This window comes from Oryctolagus cuniculus, chromosome 19 (genome assembly GCF_051225735.1).
Source record: "Oryctolagus cuniculus isolate XC-2025 breed Fujian yellow rabbit chromosome 19, ASM5122573v1, whole genome shotgun sequence".
NCBI classification, from domain to species: domain Eukaryota; kingdom Metazoa; phylum Chordata; class Mammalia; order Lagomorpha; family Leporidae; genus Oryctolagus; species Oryctolagus cuniculus.
In genome coordinates, this window is record NC_142885.1 from 67,066,809 (window position 1) to 67,088,026 (window position 21,218).

Sequence of the window (21,218 nt, forward strand, 5' to 3'; positions counted from 1 at the left end):
CCCAACTGCCCGAAGGACACTGCTGCCACGGCTGCCACCTTCCGCCAGGACATTCTGACCTCTGTCTGGGATGATGGACGTTATTGTTTCTACCCACTTTTGCCCTCCTGAAATCCACAGCAGACACAGTGATCTTTTAAAAATGTAAATCAAAATCACGACACTGCCCTGCTTAAACATGGCAATGGCTTTCCGCAGAAGCTAAAATAAAACACAAACTGCCTGCAGATCTGCAAATACAAGCACAGCAGTTCCACTGGAAGGGCTGCCTCTCCATGTCTGGAAGGGATGCCGGGCAGTGCAGGACAACAATCCTGTCGTCACGCCCGGGATGGGAGTGCAGATACCGCTGCACATAGCTCAGCACAGCTCTTCCTCAAAGAACTAGCCAGCCTCAAACGCCAGCAGAGCTGATGCTGGGCGCCCCTGTTCTGTGACATTGTCCCCAGTCACCTCTCTGCTCTCCCTATGCTCTGCTGGAAACTGACCACGTTGCCTCCTTCTTGGTTCCTACCTATTCCAGGCTTGTTCCTAACCTAGCACCTTGGCATCACTGCTCCTTCCACTTATTTTTTTTTTAAAGTTCCACCACTTATTTTTTTTTATTTTATTTTATTTTTGACGGGCAGAGTGGACAGTGAGAGAGAGAGAGACAGAGAGAGAGGTCTTCCTTTTGTCGTTGGTTCACCCTCCAATGGCCACTGCGGCTGGCGCACCGTGCTGATCCGATGGCAGGAGCCAGGTGCTTCTCCTGGTCTCCCATGGGGTGCAGGGCCCAAGCACTTGGGCCATCCTCCACTGCACTCCTGGGCCACAGCAGAGAGCTGGCCTGGAAGAGGGGCAACTGGGACAGAATCCGGCGCCCCGACCGGGACTAGAACCCGGTGTGCCGGCGCTGCAAGGCGGAGGATTAGCCTAGTGAGCCATGGCGCTGGCCTGCTCCTTCTACTTAGAACACCCCATCCATCCCGATACTCACAGGTGCCCCCTCCTCCCTGTCTGTGTGCATTACGGCCCAAAGGTCATCTCTGAACAGACACGTTCCACCAGGTGGCCTCAGGACCGACGGAGCCACTCACCTTCACACCAGTAATTCTTAATTGGTAGTCAATTTCATTTTTTCAATCATTTATTTATTTATTTGACAGGGAGAGAGGTATACAGAGACAGCCCCCATCCGCTGGTTCAATCCCCAAATGTCTACAAGCATGAGGTGGAACCTACGAGCCGGGAACTCAATCCAGGTCTCCCAGGCAGGGAAACAGGAACTCCGTTACTTGAGCCATTACTGCTGCCTCCCAAAGTCTGCACATTCAGGAACTGGAGGCGAGAGTGGGAGCCGGGCATCAGACCGAGGCATTCCAGTGTGGGTCACAGGCACCCCCCACTGTGTCTTAACCACTAGGCCAAATGCCCATCCCCACAGTTTATTTCAACATAAGTCACGATTCAAATCCTAGCCACTGGAGATGTCTCTTCCACACTGATTTGTTCTGGCTGCTCTCTCAACTGAAAGTCACCTATGTGCAGGGACCTCTTCAGTTCTGCCCTCTGTTTTACTCTCAGAATCTAACACAGCTGCTGGCATGTTTAAGTCATTCAGAACACTTTAAAAATAACTGGTGGATGCATCAATAACTACCTGCAGGCAGGCACTGTGGCACAGTGGTTAAGCCACCACTTGGAATACCTGCATCCCATGTTGGAGTGCTGATTTTAAACCACCAGCTGCTCCATTTCTGATCCAGCTTCCTGCTAATGTACCCTGGGAAACAGAAGATGGCTCAAGTGCTTGGGCTTCTGCCTCCAATGCAGGAGACCCAGATGAAGTACTGGGCTCCTAGCTTTGGCCCTGGGTGGGAGGCATAAGCCAATGGGTACAAGAGTCAATCTCTCTTTCTCTGTCTCTGTCTCTCTCTCTCTCTCTCTCCTTCCCTCTCTTTCAAATAGATGAAGATGAAATAAATTAAGAAACATTAAAAAGCAAATAACTGGATCCAAGTAAATCACTAGGTATCTGCACTGCCCCTTGGGTTGGTACTATTACCACAACACTGCTCAGATTCAAAATTTGAGGGGACAGCAAAGCTTTGCTTTCTACCTCTGAGCCAGAAAACCAAGCAAACAGCATCACTATGAGCTAAGTGACAAGGCTTGGGTAAACATCAACACATCAGATCCGGGGCATAAATAGAAATACCAATGCATGCAGGTAAGCGCCAACGATAGCTGCAAACCTTCTAATTAATGGATTTGCCTTCACTTAAGAGAACAACAGGGCAGGTGCTGCTCTCCACCCAGGATTCTCCCCGGCATGGGTCACGTCACAGCCCTGAGAACACAGAGCTGCTACGCTGAAGCAAGCCAGCCCAGGCGCACCCTGCCAGGCCTTCCAAATGGGCTGCAAGTCCTCACTGCAAGATTCGCCGCCAGCCTTGCTACATCTCCGCCAGGAAGGAGAAGAAAGCGACTCCGACGGCAGGACACGTAAGAAGCCCGAGGAGGAGCAATCCCAGGATCCCAGCGCCAGGGAAGCCAGCATCAGTTTTCATTCCGAGCCCTCCTGGTCCACAGCCTGATTTCTCCCGGGTCCAGCCTCATGTCTTAGAGTCCCTGAGCCTTCTGGCCCAGGTTCATTCGTTCGGCTGTGACAACCTGAGCTGCATTTTTAAGCAGGATGCTTTTCATTGATCAGCATTGAGGGAAAAACACCTCTCTGGTGTCCACTCTTGTCATTCCGTTTCGCTCGCTTGTTAAGACACCACCCTCACCGCATAGCGCCCAACACCAAAGCCTCCCAGGTTCTTCGCGGGGTAATTGGGCTAAGTGGGCCCTCATTTTAGAGTTACAGGAATCAAACCACAGAGGGGCTGCCAGGGAAGAAATCTAATATTTCAAAAGCCAGGTGCCCGCTTCCGTGATGTCAGGCTGAATGATCTCACTTCCTGGAGCGCCATCAAGGAAAAGTATTAATAAAACGGGGTTCCATGCGTGCAGTCTTTCAGACAACAAACAAGGACAGTTTACGGGGAGCAGACGGGGCCGCCTCTGCAGCCCTGCGTGCGCGTGTCAGCACGTTCCGTCACCGCTCCCTATTCTCCCCTGCCAGTGCACGCAGGAACAGAGGAGCGGATGAGCGGCTGCCATCTGCGTCTCTGCAGAAACCCTGCTCCCAGCGTCCCCCTCGTCATCTGAAAGTGCTATGAACTCTTGGGGCTGAAAACGACCGAACACCTAACGGCCAACTCCCCTTATGAGGGCGACCGGGATTTACTAGTCCAGGTGGCTCGAAGCTCACGGCATGGCAGAGTCAGGTCTGGCTGCATTAGGAGACTTTCTAGATGATGTTCCCGGCCGACATCTCTCCAGTGCCCCCACCCTCCCCGTACCGGCCTCTGCTTCTTTGAGGTCAACATTTTACAGCATGAAGGTGACATCATGGGGTGCATGTGGCTTATTTCCTCTAGATTCACCCAGGTTGTCGCAAATGAGAGCATTGCCTTCATTTTCTTTTCTTTCTTTCTTTTTTTTCTTTGACAGGCAGAGTTAGACAGAGAGAGAGAGAGAGAGAGAGAGAGAGAGAGAGAAAGGTCTTCCTTTTCCATTGGTTCACCCCCCAAATGGCTGCTACAGCCAGCACGCGGCGCAGATCCAAAGCCAGGAGCCAGGTGCTTCCTCCTGGTCTTCCATGCGGGAGCAGAGCCCAAGCACTTAGACCATCCTCCACTGCTTTCCCAGGCCACAGCAGAGAGCTGGACTGGAAGAGGAGCAACCGGGACAGAATCCGGTGCCCCAACTGGGACTAGAACCCAGGGTGCCGGCGCCACAGGCAGAGGATTAGCCTAGTGAGCCAGAGCCAGCCGCCTTCATTTGCAAGATTCAACGGTTCTCATCCGTTATGTATAAATGAGCATAATTTGTATTTTTCAATTTAAAAATACATGAATATTTTTCAATTTTAAACCACCATTAAGAGACCCCACTGGGTCCTGATTTTCATTTCTCTCTTGGCTCTGCTCCTTTTCATGGAATACATATTTCATGCTTAGGCTCCACATGGTGCCAAAATGGCTGCCAGCAGTTTCAGTCCTACATCCCTCAAAGTCCTGGTGAATTTTTAAACATCACACACCCCAGATCCCTGGTTCTTATAAGTGCTCAGCTGTGGACAATAATGATGATTGGGGGACACATGGCTTTGACCAGGAGGTAAAAAACACACTCCCTCCTCCAAGTCTGAGATACAAGGAGCATTCAAAAAGTTTGTGGAAAAAATGCAATTAAAAGGTACATTTATTTTGGTGCCAATTTTCTTTAAATCCACGCATAGCTTGTTCATAATACAGATTTTTCAGGCACTCATTAACCACACCATATGCGTGAACTTCAAAAAAACCATAGCAAGAAAATAAGCTTATCTTTTATCCCTTTTACCATGAACTTTTGGGAAGATCCTCATGGAGAGCCCGTTCGAAGCCGCAGGACACAGAACGGTGGGGACTGACAGCTGGAGGAAAATCGGGCACCCGTAAAGAAGTCAGCAGACAGCTGCCCACTGCACCCCCTCCCGGCGAGCACAAGCTACTGGGAAAGGAAACGAACCCTGAGCACACTGAGGTTAAAAATATAAAACTCAGGCAGCCCGCAACAGCTGAGCGATGCCGATATTTTCTTTGTTTCACATAACCTTGAGCTGCCGGCTGCTTTATGAGCCTGAAAGCAGATTTATTGTCTCAAATATTTCAGTTGGAGTTGATGCTAATGGCTTTATTTTTTACATCTCTCTCTCTTGAAAGATTCTCTCCTAATCAAGGCCTCTTGTACCTAGGGCGCCGCCTCACTCACAAGCGGGAGTCGCATCTACCGAGGCCAAGACATGGAAGTGCAAGGCCGAGCTCTCGGGGACAGCAGCGTCCTGCCGAGAACAAGAACCAGCGTGAGGTGCTCGGAGTAGACAGTAGACATCACTGCTCTTCCCTCTGCTCCAAGACAGGGATACGGACCCTCCCGGGAGGTGTGGGATGTGACGACGACTGTAACTGCACAGCCGGCAGCTACAGGCTCAAGAACTCCGTCTCAAAGCCAAGTATAGAAAGCACGGGTGTGGAATGGCCACCAGCGAACCCCAACTTTTCTGGGTCTTCCATCACTGCCCTGTGCTCTGCACATAAAGTCTGAGCAGCTCTCAGAGGACCTGTGCCCCCTCTCGTAGCCCCTGTGCGATTCTAGAACCCCATCCTTGGGCCATCCACCACCACCCTGCCACCTCTGTTAACCTTGAACCCTGCAGAATCGCTTTCTACAGTTCCTCAGCCAACTCCACACCTTCCCACCTCTCCATCCCTCCACTCTCCTCTTCCTCCCTTCCCTCTCTGACCCCTCCATCGACGCATGAGCAGCTCTGTGGATTTGTGTCCAAAACTCAGGGCCTGAGACAAGCTGTGTGCACCCCACGTCCCTCAAACACGTACTCCATAAGCCATCACTGAGCACCTGCTGTTCACGGGGACACGGGGGACACCTTGCGGAGATACCACAAGGACTTCTCTTTCCTGTGTTTGTGAAGCCTTCGTTTCTTCCTCAGTCATCCCACGACTTGTGAGGGTGTCACATGTTTGTCTGATCACTGTGTGTTGCTGCCTCTCTACCCTCCCCATGAGCATTCAAGCTCTGCAGGTGCAGGTGTTGTGTTGGTGGACTCCATCTCTGGGACTAAGGAGATGATCAGGACACAGAAGTGCACGAGAAGTCAGCACGGGTAGTAATCCCAGCGGGCCAAGGTGTAGACATCACCCTTGAGGGTGCTGTTTGCCCAGCCAAAAGGTCCTGCCCAGATTAAGTTGTAGTAGGGTTGACTTGCTAGCATGAGAACAGCGCAGCAGGGTGAAGCTTAGACAGAACTCCCAGTGGTGGTCTAGGGAGGCCGCCCCAGGCCAGGCTGTCATTGGCATGCCCTTCTCCAAGCCAGCACTCCAGCCACCTGGTACTGCAGTCTGATTTTTACAGCAAGGGCATGATTTACTGTGCTTGTTGCTAATTACTGTTGGAGAACTTGTGATGGGTGAGTCACTGTGCCAACCACTTTACATGCAGGACCTCACTGAGTTCTCGCAACAGTACTAGGAGGCAGGTTTATTATTATCCCCATCCTCAAGTTGCAGAAAGCCAAGCAGAAGAAGTGAGGTAATGTCATAAACACAGCTGTATGCAGCAGAGTCAGGATTTGAACCCAGACCCACATCCTTACCTGGGACATGCTCTGCCCATTCCAACCTCCATTAAATAGGCCAGAAAAGCAGATTCAGCCAGTCCAGTAGCTTAGCCTTGTCCAAACATAAGCATCTCCTTGTGGTGCTCCCTTCATTAGGTCAATCTCTAAACATTTTGGAGTGAAGGTACATCTGAAAACCTTTGGAAGGGCAAGCTTTTAGGGGCTGGCGCATTGGTGTCGCAGATAAAGCCGGTGCCTGTGACGGATCCCGGCATCCCATATAAGCACCCGTTTGTGTTCTGGCTGCTCCACTTCTGATTCAGCTCCCTGCTAATGCACCTCGGAAAGCAGTGGAAGATGGCCCAAACCCTTGGGACCCTATACCCACATGGCAGGTCTGGAAAAAGCGTCTGGCTCCCGGCTCTGGCATGGCCCTGCTCTGGTTATTGCAACCATTTTGGCGAGTGAACCAGCGGATGTAACATCTCTCTCTCTCTCTCTCTCTCTCTCCGTCTGTAAATTTAACCTTCCAGTAAGCAAATAAATCTTGTTTTAAAAAAGAGCAAGATTTTTTTAAGAGGAAGGGGAGAGGATTTGTAGACAGAAAACAGAAGGGGGAAGCACCGAAAGAGGTTAAGATGTACGCAGACACGGCTAAAACTCATTCAGAAATGGCAGTTTCTGGGTGTGAGTTTATTAAGAGAGGTTGCCTTGTGCCAGCCCCTCCTGGCCAGCTCTAAGGCAAAGACACTTCCCAGAGAGAAGCAAGCCTCCTAGGACCTGGGCTGGGCAAGAGCCACATGGGGTTACACAGGAACCGTGGGCCCTATCAGATCTTAAGACATTGCAAAGCTTCCTGCCTTGGTCTTTAATGAAAATGCCACATCCAAGCGCTGTGAGATGGAGGCACTTATAAACTTGTTCACACGCTTACAAAGAGGCCTGCAGAATGAAATTCTTCACTTGCTCCTTCAAAGAGACAATTCTGTGGTTGCATAACCAGCTGACTTGAACACCCTCGAACGCCCTTTCCCATGCGGTTGGACAAGAAGATGCAGGGGTAACTGGGCAGGCTCCATGTCTTCAACACGCACTTTTTTTTTTTTTTGTTTTTTGACAGGCAGAGTGGACAGTGAGAGAGAGAGACAGAGAGAAAGGTCTTCCTTTTGCCGTTGGTTCACCCTCCAATGGCCGCCGCGGCCGGCGCGCTGCGGCCGGCGCACCACGCCGATCCGATGGCAGGAGCCAGGAGCCAGGTGCTTTTCCTGGTCTCCCATGGGGTGCAGGGCCCAAGCACCTGGGCCATCCTCCACTGCACTCCCTGGCCACACAGCAGAGAGCTGGCCTGGAAGAGGGGCAACCGGGACAGAATCCGGCGCCCCAACCGGGACTAGAACCCGGTGTGCCGGCGCCGCTAGGCGGAGGATTAGCCTAGTGAGCCACGGCGCCAGCCTCAACACGCACTCTTGAAAAGCCCAGGGCAACTTACGTGTGCCATGAAGGGAATGTGTTCATTCCTTCTGGAGGGAACTATGTGTAAGGAGAAAAGGAAGACAAAACAAAAATAGGGATGACATTGCTTCGTGCCACCTTTGCCAAGCCCAGCTCAATCAGAATGCATGATGGGGTGGGGGAGAAATGTAATTTTACTGCAATATTTGTATATTATTTTTATCTTCCTCCACAAATAAGATGATGATTGGATTCAAATCACATTTCAAACAGTATTCACTGCTGAAATGTCAAAAATGAGGTAGCACTCAACTCTTGCAAAACCTTGAAATCTGTTCCATAAAAGGCAATTTCAGCATAAAGCACGGTTAACCTTGAATAGTTAGATTAATGATCCAGCACCTTTCAACTGAGCGCCGATGAATAAACAAAACTTTACAAGCAAATTTGCAACATCTAAGAAGGAGGAAAGCAAAACCAATGAAGAGAGATGAATGGTGGTGAAAGAGAGCCATTTTGGGGTAGGGAGAGGGTGACAGGGGCAGGCAGTGAGAAACACAGTGCTTTAAACTCCCAGACCACAGAGCATCCATTACGCTTTCAAAAACAAACGAATAAACAACAATATCAGACTGCACATCCCCCACGGTGATTGCTTGTGCTCTGACTGTGGTGTAAAATCTTGGTTATAGTCACTTGAACAGTCTCCTTTGCTGGGCTGTGTTTTCAACGAGTTGGTTTTGTCCCAATCAAATAAAGGAAGCAAGAGGGAGAAGGAAACGGTACTCCAACATCCAGCACAGACGGACTGCGCACAGGAAGGAGGGACACAGGCAGACGCCACTGCTCCCCAAAAGCATGGTGTTGTGGACGGGAGGCCTGACCAAGACGACAGTCACACAGCACCATCCTGAAGAGGCTCGCCTTCAGGGTGACGACAGTCGGCTTTGCTGTCTACTTCACCCCATCTGCCGAAAACCTGTCCTTCCAAAATAGTGCAGCCAGGTCATCTTTGAAGATGAACCCCAACTGTGGGAGGGAGGGAAATACTGTACCTGTCTTTGGGAGCAGTGGCCCGTCAGCAACTGACGGGGAAGCTCTCACAAGCTCCTTGGGCCCCAGATGTCGAGACCTCCTGCCGGCTCTTGGGATTCTGCCATCTCTGCGTCCCAGCTCTGAGCTGGCAACAGCTTAGAAAGTGCCATGGTGGGCCGGTGCCGCGGCTCACTAGGCTAATCCTCCACCTGCGACTCCAGCACCCTGGATTCTAGTCCCAGTTGGGGCACCAGATTCTGTCCCAGTCGCTCCACAGCTCTCTGTTGTGGCCCTGGAGTGCAGTGGAGGATGGCCCAGGTCCTTGGGCCCTGCACCGCATTGGAGACCAGGAGGAAGCACCTGGCTCCTGGCTTCCGATCAGTGTGCAGCACGCCAGCTGCAACATGCCGGCCGTAGTGGCCATTTGTGGGGTGAACCAACGGAAAAAGGAAGACCTTTCTCTCTGTATCTCTCTCTCTCACTGTGTAACTCTGCCTGTCAAAAAAAAAAAAAAAAGTGCCATGGCTGGGTTTAGGTCTTTTCTGGTCTAGAGTGCCTCTCCCCACGCTTTAGGTAACAACACTCATCAAGGGGCTTAAGAAGTGCACAGAGTTTTGAGTCCTGCAATAAAGCAAGGCATCCCCATGACACAGATTAGACAACTGAAGCCCCAAAAGCTGGAACAACTGGTTCAAGGTCATACAGGTCACCAGGAGTGGGGCCAAGAGCTGCTGAAACCAAGCCTACTGTTCATGGGGCTGGTCCTCAATGTCATTCCTTTCTTACTCTTCAGGAAACTCGGTATGCGGAAAACAACCTAAGCATCGTCCTCCTGGTCTTTTTTTTTTTCTTTTGAGAGAGAGAGAGAGAGAGAGAGAGAGAGAGAATGAATATAAATGGGAAAATCCATCCACTGACCATCCAAATGCCTGCAACAGCCAGGGCTGAGATCAGAACTGGGATCCAGGACAGGGGATCTCAATCCAGGACTCCTGTGTGGCTGGCAGGGACCCAGTTACTTGAGGCATCACCTGCTGCCTCCCAGGGTCCACATTAGTAGGATGCTGGAATCTGGAGCTGAGCTGGGACTACAGTCCGGTCAACTCCCATGGGGACTGTGGGGTCCTAACCTGCATCTAACCACCAGGCCAAGAGCATGCTCCTTTCCTCCTTTTCTTACAACATTCAGTGAGTGTTGACTCTGGTTCCATACCTCATGTGGGGTTCGGCCAAGGATGCCTGGGAGCCACTCACCCACTCTATCTGTTTCTATGCAGCCCACAGGCTAAAAATGGCTCCTGCAATTCTAAATCACTGGGGAAAAAATCACAAGAAAAACAGCAACCTGGGACACACAAAAATGTTCTGTTGCTCGAATCTCAGCTTCCATAAATAGTTTTATTGGGACACAGTCACGTCCATCTGTTTACCTGTCATCTATCGTCGCATTCCTGCAACAAAGGCAGAGGTGAGCAGCCACAGACATCATTTGGGCCCAAATTCTGAAACAGCTTCTATCTGGCTCTTCACAGAAAAATGTCCATAGAGCCCTGCTCCAGGAGATAGCAGTGGCCAAGCTCGACACGGTCTCTGCCCTCACAGAACTGGCAGGACAGCAGGGAGACAGATATTACACCTGTGCCTTGCAAACAGCCAGAGCAAGAATGGACCAGGTGACCACAGGAGGCAGTGATGAGTCCACCTGCTGGAATCCACAGGGACGCAGCCCAGGCCCTGGTCCAGCAGCAGCAGGTGTGGCAGTCTCCAGGACATGAGGGCCCAGGGCCTGGCCTAGCAAACAGGGCTCCAACCCCCAAAGGCACGACAGAGGCCATCTCATTTGTTCTTCCAGCAAAGCAGGGCAGGCTCAGGTGAGATGACTCAAGCACTTGACATCTGAGAGGTGGAGCCAAGAGCCCTACCCTGCATCTCCTGTGCATCACCCACAGGGTCACAAGTTGAGTGGAGTCAGATCTCCTCATCCATGCACTCTGCAACCATGCATTAAACCAAGTACAGACCAGAAGTAGCCAGAACACGGAGCAGGTATTTGTCTTAGCACTTAAAATGTCTACATGCCGGCCGGCGCCGCGGCTCACTAGGCTAATCCTCCGCCTAGTGGCGCCGGCACACCGGGTTCTAGTCCCGGTCGGGGCGCCGGATTCTGTCCCGGTTGCCCCTCTTCCAGGCCAGCTCTCTGCTGTGGCCAGGGAGTGCAGTGGAGGATGGCCCAGGTGCTTGGGCCCTGCACCCCATGGGAGACCAGGAGAAGCACCTGGCTCCTGCCTTCAGATCAGCGCGGTGCGCCGGCCATGGCGGCCATTGGAAGGGGAACCAACGGCAAAGGAAGACCTTTCTCTCTGTCTCTCTCTCTCACTGTCCACTCTGCCTGTCAAAAAAAAAATAAATAAAATAAAAATAAAAAAAAAATGTCTACATGCCACATCACAGTGCCTTGGGTTCCATACTCAGGTCCACTACGGACTCCAGCTTCCTGCTACTACAGGTCTGGGTAGCAGCAGGGATGGCTCGAGTGATTGGGTCCCCGTCACCCGCATAGGAGACCTGGACTGAGTTCCCAGCTTGGGGCACTGGCCCCAGAACCATTGTGGGCAAGTGGAGAGTGAACCAGCAGACTGGACCTCTCCTTCCTCCCCCTCTCCTCCACTTATCAAATAAATAAAACTTTCTTAAAAGAGAACTATTCAGAGAAAAACATTACAGCTCTGCTGAACACACAGAATGTCTGTATCTTGTTATTATTCCCTAAACTGCACAATCATTCACACTGGATTAGTGTGTAAGTCATATAGAGATGATTTTCAGCATACAGAAGGATGCATGCAGGTTATATCTACATATTAGACTGTTCTATGTGAGAGACTTCAGCTTCCTGGACTTGGGTATTTGAATGGGGTCCTGGAACCAATCTGTGCAGATGCCGAGGGGTGACTGTACAGCTACTCAGTCGATAAAACCACAAACCTCCATCAGCTCCGACCACTCTCTCTGGCTTTCCTAAGTCTCCAAGCCCTCCCATCTCACTGCCACAGACTCGCTAGCAGCCACCCCCTCCCCTTCAGCTTTCAGCAGCTTCCATGGTGATTTTCGTCCTGTAAATTTTCCCATATGCCCGTACCCCAAAATTGAAGGTACCCCCACAAACAGCTCTCTAAAATATGTCTACAGCTTCCTCAAACCCCACAGACCACGAGGCTCCCTGAAAGACTATTAGGCAAAAATGCTCAAATTATGAGCAATGACCAAAATGCACACAAAAATGAGAGGGCCTTTTGCATGCCTGTCACAAAGCAAAGACTGATAGGGCCCAGTACTGACAAGTGCCCAGGAAGAAGGGGCTCCTGGGACCCTGCAGGTGGAAGTGCAGACAGGTGAGGCGTCCGGAGCAGACAAGCGGGTGATGCTGACTGAAAGTGATTATGTGTTTTCCTTGACATCAGGTGCTTCTCTTCTTAGTATCTATTTTAGGGAAATACTTGTACATGCCCCAAAGATTTATGCCCATGGACACTCATGATAGCATGGCTTGTCATTGGGAAAGAAGGAAAGGAAGGGAAGGGAAGGGAAGGGAAGGGAAGGGAAGGGAAGGGAAGGGAAGGGAAGGGGAGGGGAGGGGAGGGGAGGGGAGGGGAGGGGAGGGGAGGGGAGGGGAGGGGAGGGGAGGAGAGGAGAGGAGAGGAGAGGACATGACAGGTCAGGAGAGGAGAGGAGAGAAGAGGACAGGAGAGGGCAGGGGAGGAGAGGAGAGGAGAGGGGAGGGGAGGAGAGGAGAGGAGAGGATAGGGGAGGGGAGGGGAGGAGAGGAGGGGAGAGGGGAGGGGAGGGGAGGGGACAAAGGGAGGGAGGAAGGGAGGAAGGAAGGAAAAGAATGAGAGAGAGAGAAGCAAAGATGCCAAGTGTGCCCTTTCTTCCACACTGAGACTTCATTTAATGGGCTATAACTTTAATGACCACGCCTTTTCTCCCCAGGACTTCCACAATCTGCCTCCTGGGCTTCCACCTCCAGACAGTCAGACTGTACACTTTCTCCATGTCTGGCCTCAAGCTGCTGAGTCCTACCAAGGGCAGGTGCACACAGCACTCAACTCCAGTCGCTGTGGGCAGGGGCAGCATCTCCGGCCTCCACTACGCCGCTGTCAGGATCCCCTCCCCAGGACACTGTCAGTCCCTTCAGATCGCTTGATTCACTCTTTAGGTCCTGGGAGATGGGGAGCAGAAAAGATACTCAATAAAGTCTCCTGCATGAGCCAATTTATTCTCCCGTTTTCCACATGGTACCTTCCGCACATCTTCAACCTCCTCCACCTCTCTGACACATCCTCTCTCAGACAAGACAGTAAATGCCAGTGGGGACAATCTCTCTCAGTCCATGCCATGAACCCTACAAACTAACTCACACCCAAACACTCTCTCTTCCCCCTCTGCTACACTGGGCGAGGCAGGTTTTTCTTGCACCTGCTTCTGTCTCTTTTGCAAACATCACTCCTCCTGGTAAATCTTTCACCATCAAATCCCAGCAGCCCACTCCCAGAATGGGAGACATTGTCACATGTCTCCCACCCAATGATTCCTCCCCTGCTCCCTCTTCTTTAATCTCCCCCACCTCACAGCAAAGTTTAGGGGAACTGACCACCTCTACCTGCTCACCTCCTATAAGCCCCTCAAGCAATCCACCTTTGATGTCTACCCATGTTCATCAAAACTTTCTTGTGGCACAGCTGGCATTGTGGCTCAGCAAGTTAAGCTACCACCTGTAACGCCAGCCTGCCATATCAGAACGTCAGCTCTAGTCCTGGCTACCCTGCTTCAGATCCAGCTTCCTGCTAATGCGCCTGAGAAAGTAGCGGAAAGTAACCCAAGTATATGGATCCTTACCACCCCCATTCAGGAGATCTGAATGGAGTTCTGGGCTCTTGGTTTCAGTCTGGCCCAGCACTGGCCACTGCAGCCATTTTGAAAGTGAACCAGAACATGAAAGCACTCTCATTCTCTCTCGTTCACTGTGCCTTTCAATATGTATACATACACACACACACACACACACACACACATATATATATATATTTCTTATAGACAGATCCACTGTTCATTCCTTGAGTTGGCTGTGTACCTGTGAACTCCTTACATGAGTGATTCTTCTCTTTACATTTTTCTCTTTTTGGTAACCCTTACCCAACACTGCCCTGTTCACACTCAGCTTTGTGGTGTTTGTGGGCCCTTCTTCTACACCCCTATCAACTCTGAATTTCCCAAGCCTTCCCCTGTGGGTGAGGTGACCCCACAGTTTACTGTTCAAACTCGGACACACAGAAGTTGAAGGGATGAGATGTAAGACATGATAATGGGGCCTGCATTGTGGCATAGTGGGAAAAGCCACCGCCTGTGATGCTGCATCCCACATGGGCGCTGGTTCAAGTTCCAGCTGCTTCACTTCCAATCCAGCTCCCTGACAGTGCCCTGGGATAAGCAGCGGAGAATGGCCCAAGCACTTGGTTCCCTGTACCTATGTAGGAGACATGAAGGAAGCTCCTGGCTTTGGCTTGGCTCAGCCCTGGCCATGGCGGCCATCTGGGGAGCAAACTGACATGGAAGATCTCTCTCTCTTTCTCTCTCTCTCTCTGTAACTCTTTCAAAAGAAAATAAATAAAATAAAAAAAATAAGAAATGATAGATTAACAGACATAAGGCATTTGGGTTCACTAGGATGTGCCACCACCCAGAGGCAGGTTCAGGCAACTGCTGGGCTCTGGTGAGGGGCCTTCTGGCTACATCACAAAATGGCAGACAGCATCACAGCAGGAGCACAGGGATGCTGCTGGTGCTGCAGCTCACTAGGCTAATCCTCCACCTTGCGGCGCTGGCACACCAGGTTCTAGTCCCGGTCGGGGCGCCGGATTCTGTACCGGTTGCCCCTCTTCCAGGCCAGCTCTCTGCTGTGGCCTGGGAGTGCAGTGGAGGATGGCCCAAGTGCTTGGGCCCTGCACCCCATGGGAGACCAGGAGAAGCACCTGGCTCCTGCCTTCGGATCAGCGCGATGCGCCGGCCGCAGCAACCACTGGAGAGTGAACCAACGGCAAAGGAAGACCTTTCTCTCTGTCTCTCTCTGTCTCACTATCCACTCTGCCTGTCAAAAAAAAAAAAAAAAGACAGGATGCAAGAAAGTGAGCTGAGGGTCACGTTACCACAAGCCATTCTTGTGGGAACTAACACATGCCAGGGGACCAGCACTGTCCCCTTCTGAGGGAGGTACTCCCAGGACTGCGCCACCGTCTGCCAGGCTGCACCTCCTGGAGGGCCAGCACATCGCCACCTCCACACCGGGGACCGAGCTTCCAGCACAGGACTCTGCAACGGCCACTCTCAAGCCACAGCCACCTCCCAAGGAGCCCAAAACTTGGCTTCCCAGAAGGGAGCCCGCATCCTTTCTTGCAACCTACTCTGTACTTAGGCAGACCATTCTATCCGCTCAGATACCCGGTCCAGAACCCCAGGCCTCTTCTTTCCTATCCCTGAACCCCAGTGCTCCATCACTGACCCTTCTGGAAAACACCAACAGGTCGCCCACAAAGGTGATTCTTCCTTCTCTGCCACAGTGCGCCTTTCAGACAGAATCTTGTTCGATCAAGCCTAGCACCACCGGCCCCATCTTGTCCCCCGCCCCCAATCTCCTCTTCTGCCCACCCTCGAAATCCACCTCTGCACACCCTAGGAAGAGAAACCCCCCTAGAAAACGACCCAGGAGCTGTTATGGACATCGTCATTACAGACTTGGAAAATGGCAGTCAGGTAAGGAAAGGAGATGTTGAGAGGGTGCCCGATGAGGAGGCCACGAATTCAACCCAGGGCACCAAGGGTGACTTCCCTGAGGGGTGACCTTCGGGCTGAGTTCTGAGCCGACCAATAGGGTACTGTCACGACAGAGACCCCGAGGCCTGGCATTGCTCGGTGAGGGAGGGGAGCATGCGCACATGCGCCCACAGCGCCAGCCAGCCCAGCTGTGCAAGTGCAGTGCACACCCCACCGTTGGGCCTTGTCCAGCCAGGACTCAAAGACCAACGCCTCGTGTGGTCTCGGGTTTCCTTAGGAACCTCTGACCGAGCCATGGCGGCCTCACCAGGAGGCCGTGGAAGGAGCGTGGGGAAGGCCCGTGGCCCCCGCCAGAGGCGAAAGGTGATGGCGAGGGCAGGTGCCGGCAGCCGCACCTCAGCTCCTGGCAGATGGAGCTCCCAGACTGCAGGGAGCACAAGCAGCAAGGACATCTGCTGACGGCAGCCATGATTGCTAACGGACACGCTCCAGCGACCCAGGGGTCGGAGTGGACCCAAGGCTGCCAGGGAACGGGGCGCAGGAGACATCTTGTCCGAGCGCCCTCGGAGCCAGGCAGCATGGGGTGCTGGGGACCCTCGCCTGGGAGGCACCCCTCTCTCCTGAGTGGCCTTCCCCTCTGTGACAGCCCCGATATAAAATTATCTTCCTGATGCAAACTTTAGTGCCAAACATTTTATATGGTTACAGACAGAAAGTCAAAATTTGCATTTAAATGGACGTATTAGAGACACTGTGCCTAGGGGATGCCAGCCAAGCAATCCCAAGGAGTCTTTGGAGGGAGAGTGAGGCGTGCCCTGCGGATCTTCCCACTTCTGTCAACGCAGACCCTCACCCCTTCCCACCCGGTGGAGCCTGCCCAGGCATTGCTACTCCACCCTTGCCTGAGGCTTCTCACAGCCACCAAGCACTGTCACTCCGTCACCGATTTATTCATTCAACAAGTGTGCATCACCTTCTGGATCGAGGTGAAATCCTGGGTCCCCAAGACCTCAGACCTTATTTGGCAGTAGGATCTTTGCAGATACTACTGGAACTTAAAACAAGGTCAGAGTGGAATGGGTGGTACTGATCTGGTGATTATTTATTTATTACTTGTTTATTTGAAAGGCAGAGAGAGACAGAGACCTCCCATCTGTTGGTTCACTTCCCAGAAGCTCACAACAGATGGGACCAGACCAGGCTGAAGTCAAAGGTCCAGATCTCCCCCATGGGAGGCAGAGACCCAGCTACTGGATTTAGCATCTGCTGTCTCCCAGAATGTGCGTTAGCAGAGAGCTGGGATCAGGAGCAGGGCCTGGACTTGGCCCCGACACTGTGGTACAGGAGATGTGGGCATTCCAAGCAGTCACTGATTGCTGTTTTTACTGAAAATAAACTGAGGACACACAGACCTGCAGAGGAGAAGGTGATGTGAAGACACAGATATTGAAATGAGCTGCCTCTAAACCCAGGGATGCTGCAGATTCCCACACATGTCCAGCAACTGAAGCGATGAGGAAGGGTTATTGTCCTGGCCTCCCTGAAGGAATGCAGCCCTGCTTACACTCTTTTAGACTCACAGCTTGCACAGCCACGAGCAGACACATCTGTTGTTTTAAGCCACATGTGTGATATGTCTTACTGGAGCTGCAGGAAATTAACAAAGTCTACAAAACCATTATTTCAGACCTGCAATCCAAGCCTGGTGGTCTTTCAACAAGAAGGACACCTGGACACATGCAGAAAGAAAGCGGGGTGTGAGAGCAAGGAGGAGACACACAGGGAGATGACCCTATGACGACAGAGGCAGAGACCAGAGCAGTGCAGCTGTAAACCACGGAATGCTGAGGGACGCCAGCAAATACCAGGAGCTACAGGGCAGCACAAGTTTTCTAAGAGCCTTCAGAGAAGACAGGGCCGTGATAATGTCTTGATTTGAGACTTCCAGGCTCCAGAACCATGAGAGAACCAATTTGTTTTTTTGTTTGTTTGTTTCTGTTTGAAGATGTATTTATTTACTTGAAAGGCAGAGTGAGAAAGAAGAGGAAAGACAGAGAGAGGGAGGAAGGTAAGTAGAGAAAAGTGAGGAGGAGTGATCTGTTCAATAGACAGGGCTGGACCAGGCTGGAGCCAACAGCCCGCAGTTCCATCTGGGTCTCCTGTGTGTGTAGCAGTGACCCAAACACTTGGGCCATCATCTGCTGTCTCAGGTGCATTAGCAAAAAGCTGGCTCTAATTTGGGATGCAGACATCTCAAGTGCAGCTTAACGTGCTCCACAATGACTACTCCAATTTCTGGGTTTTTGAGCCATGTTTTGTGATGGTTTGTAAGGATATTCCTAGCAGGTGAGGACTCCTACTCACTAAGTGCCAGACCACAGGATGCAGTGGATGATATGAATTACAAGGCCACTGATCCCACAGAACTAGGAGTCTAGTGGGAGAAAGTGTACATCAAGAAAAGTTACAACTAGGCTAAAGTCCTATAACAGCCCATATTAAAGGGATAACTCATAATTGAGGGGAACTTGGTTTCCTCCAGGAAGTTAGGAAACGAATCCCCACATAGGTGGCAAATCAGCACAGAGAGTAAGAAAGAGCTATCAAGGTGAGAGCTGAGGGTAGCAGAGTGTCTGGAAGAGTAATGCAAGCCCGGTGGTCCTGGCACAGATGTACCTGCTGGTCCCCAGAACCACAGAAAGGCGTCTACCTGATTATATCCCCTCGGACTGTAGCCAGGAAGGGGCTGAGTCTTCACCAGGTCCTTCGGGATGGGACAGGAGAGGAACAGGAAGAATTCTGTTCAGCACAGATACTGAGAGTGATGAGATTCTAGAAACCTCTGGATCCGAGCACCGACTCTGCCACTAACTGCTTAGAGCCTTGGGTGACCTCGGGTTAGGCAAAGGGCCTATCTGAAATGAGCCCCTGAGTTCCCATCCGGATGATGACGGGGCTCGGCTGGCTGCCTTCCAAGGAGCTGTCCAGCGATGCCCTGTTCTGCACATCACAGGAGAACGGGCAGAAAACAGGCAGCAGACGGTCCTAGAGTCCTTCCAAAGCAGCCACAGGAACAACTGTGTGCCACCTCTGGCATCTTTTCCTTGCCCAGAAATAATAATTGGCTCCAAATGTCAGAGGAACATAACTGATTCCCTCTTCCAGCTTTGCCAGGAGAAGGAAAATGTACTCCAGATCTGCTCCCAAGACAACCTGTTGATGCCTTCCGTCCACAGAACTGGCTTTATTCATTAAGGTGGAAATTAACATGGGGAACGTGGCTTGCTCTTGCACAGTATTAAAGCAATGGCCAATAAAAAGCATCAGAGTGACATGGAGAAACCCGAGAGGGCCCCCTGTGACGTGCACAGGGAATACCGTATTTTCTTTACTGTTTTGGCAATCACACCTCAATGTTTTGTGCCACAAAACACCACTTCTTCCACAGAAGTGATTCCTGATACTCACTGTGTGCGCACGCCCATTGGCCTTCCCTGGTTTCCTGTTGGGCCCGGCAGTGTCTCAAGCAGGGAGCAAAAAGGAGCAAAGAGGAACTCAATACAGCAGCAGCTCTGTGCCTTTGTTCTGCAGGCTGTTTTCACACCTCCTCGGGCGAATGGATTTTTAAAACTGCCAGCTGCTAACAGGAATCCCACCTCTTCAGCCCGATAAGATAAATCTTGACAGACTAAGAAATCTTTATTTCACTCAGAAGTTATTTGTTCCCATCTCCTGTTCACAGATTAAGAATAAAAACTGATTTGACTTCAAAGTGAGGTGTTATAATAATTCAGACTGGTCTTCATTCCATGCTAACTAACCCCACACGAACCAGTGGCAATACCAATTGCTCGTTTCCTTTACCTGGACTGGAAAATAGTACTAGGTTGCTTGGCACAAAACACTTCACCAGGATAAGAACTATCTAGAAAAAAAAATATGTTCAGCTGGATCAGTGTCTCTTCTTGTTCTTATACATTCCACATAGCACTTGTCTTCCATTCTAACATTCGATTATGAAAATCTGCTCTGAAGACACTGGGACCCATAATAGAAGCAGAGATGGGAAAAAAATCAAGTATGTCCTGGAAGCTGAGTTCCTTTTCCTTCCACAATTTTGGTGGCAGAAGAAGTACTACGCACATCATCATTATAAGAAAATGAAAAAAAAAAAAGTATCAAACAGGAAGAGTCATCCACCACCTAATGAGGGGACTGATACTGAAAAATGTGTTGTTAGGTAATGTGTCATTGTGCCAACATCACAGAGTGAACTGACACAGACCTGGGTGGCATAGGGCAACCACTTGGGGGTATTTTGTGGGAAATATGTCAGATGATTCTGTCACTGTGTAAACACAGCATGCACCAGCCAACCATCGTCCTACCTAGCATCCTTGAATTTAGCCATCTCTCTACCCAACAATCCTACCAATTAATACTGAGCACCTTATATACAGCAGACATCTTTCTAGGAAGTAGAGACACAAAAATGGGGGAAAAAAGGATTTATCAAATAAATGGGGAAGGGACCTACTGTATACAGCATCCCTTAAAGCAGTAAAACAGCTCCACTTAAAGTTTTATAGGAATTTAAGGTCTAAAGAAGAAGGGCATGAATGCAAGCTTAGCTCCTAGGGCTGAATGGAAGAATGAAAGATACAGGGAATCAAAGGGAGATGTGGACACAGACATGCACACCCAGAGAAGCAAGAGGATACAAATCAGGACCCAGCACCATCAGTGTAATCACAGGAAAGTTTTGGTCTGTGTGTTAGGCTACCCCATTACCTGGTTCCATTCTTGCAAATTGAAGGTTTGTGGGGCTCTGCACAGGCTGGTACCCAACTGGGTGGTCCCAGCACCATTTTCTAGATAGCATGGATCTGGCCAGCTGGGAGATATTTTCAATATTTTTCAAGCAGAGTATATAATACAAGCCTCAAGTGTTTTTTGTTTGTTTGTTTCTTTAAAAGTCAGAGAAAGGGGCGGGGGGCAGAGAGATCTTCCATCTGTTGATTCACTCCCCAAATGGTTGCAATGGACAGAGCTGGGCCAATTTGAAGCCAGGAGCCAGGAGATTCATCCTGGTCTCCCACAAGGGTGCAGAGGCTCAAATAGTTGTATCATCATCTGCTGCTTTTCCCAGGTACATTAGCAGGGAGCTGGATCAGAAGTGGGGCAGCTAGGACTCACACCAGTACCCATATGGAACGCAGGTACCACAGGCAGTGGTTTTACCCTCTACCCGACATCACTGGCCCCTATAAACCTCATATGTAACTACTTACAGAGTAAACCATGGAACCAACAATGAACATGAACGTCAATGAATGTGAAAGTTAAGTTTACAAAGACAAGAAGGCAAGGAGTGAAAAAAGGCTGCAAACAACTCCAAAGACCTTGTATGGGTTGAGGAGGATAAGGACAAGGAAGGAAGACATGAAACTCATGGTCACAAAATCATACACAAGTGAATCCTGCTTTGTGCTATTTCTACCTGCCACAGTGCCCTCGGATTTTTTGAAGCCATTCTTCAGGTAAAATGTTATGTTGTGTGTAGGGTTGGGAGGCTTGGCGCAGCAAATAAAATGCCTGTATGCCTCGGGTTGGAGTCCACAGTCTTCCTGATTCTGACTTCCTGCCAATGCACATCTTAAAAGACAGAGGTGATGGCTCAAGTAGTTGGTCC

At 50.8% G+C, this 21,218-nt stretch overlaps 1 protein-coding gene and 1 long non-coding RNA gene across 3 annotated transcripts in view; one reads left to right on the forward strand and one right to left on the reverse strand.

Annotated features, from left to right (window-relative positions):
• LOC149120636 (uncharacterized) overlaps window positions 1-7,660 on the forward strand; it is a 1,089,735-nt gene extending 1,082,075 nt beyond the window's left edge. Inside the window, exon 3 of the long non-coding RNA XR_016225951.1 lies at window positions 7,461-7,660. This is a non-coding gene — a long non-coding RNA (uncharacterized LOC149120636). The remainder of the gene's footprint in view (window positions 1-7,460) is intronic.
• The window catches only part of RBFOX1 (RNA binding fox-1 homolog 1), a 1,595,659-nt gene that overhangs the window by 1,241,104 nt on the left and 333,337 nt on the right, over window positions 1-21,218 (reverse strand). The gene's annotated exons all lie outside the window — the stretch shown is intronic.